The sequence below is a fragment of the Nannospalax galili genome, unplaced genomic scaffold, assembly GCF_000622305.1.
Source record: "Nannospalax galili isolate Female #2095 unplaced genomic scaffold, S.galili_v1.0 scaffold155, whole genome shotgun sequence".
In the NCBI taxonomy this organism is placed as follows: Eukaryota; Metazoa; Chordata; class Mammalia; order Rodentia; family Spalacidae; genus Nannospalax; species Nannospalax galili.
The window spans coordinates 9,902,574-9,903,423 of record NW_008339923.1 but is presented as its reverse complement, the minus strand read 5'-3'; positions in this window follow the sequence as shown (position 1 = coordinate 9,903,423).

The window sequence follows — 850 nt, the reverse complement described above, 5'->3', positions numbered from 1 at the left end:
AGCTACATGAGACTCTGTCTCAAAATCATTATATATGTTTTAATATTTGATGGCATTAATTTTATTTCATTATTTGATTTTTATAGAATCTTTTCTCATGTGTTATCTTTCAAATACATTTTCATTTTATTTTAAAAATAAATTACATTTTATTTCATATGTGTGTATATGTCTGTGCTTATGAGTATGTGTAGGGAGGGATCAGAGGACAACTTTTGGGAGGCAGTTCTCTCCTTCCACCATGTGAGTCTCTAGGACTGAACTCAGGCTGTCAGGCTGGGTGGCAGAGACCTTCACCTAAGTCATCTCAATGGTCCTAAAACACATGTCAAAACCAGACTGACAGTTTTCCAAACCTCCCCTTACCCCATCCCATTTATAGAAAAAGAAGTCTTCTAATAGCATGGAATTGATGTGTTAATTTTTAGAATCTTCAGTTTCTAGTCTTTCTGTTCAAGCCTCAGTTATGTCTATTAATTTACCAAAGTCTTCCAGATTCAGTCCACATCTATTTTTTTTCCTTAAAAAACTTAGAAAATTTATGGAATGTATGAATCTGTATCTATTGATTTTTTTCACATATTGAAAGGATAGTTTTATTAATATTTCTAGCTATTTATTGATACCATCCAATAAATTCAATTTTTATATTTTCATTTTGTGATTGTCAGTTTCATGTTTTTTAATCAAATTATTTGTTTAATTACCATATAATTATAAGAAGCATTTCATTACAACAGCATTGACATACTTAATAACAATTTCTGGAGCTAAGATGCATCTCTTTCAAATTTGGCTGGAAATTTTTAGGTTTGCAGCTGAATTAATACAGTTATACAATATTGTACTC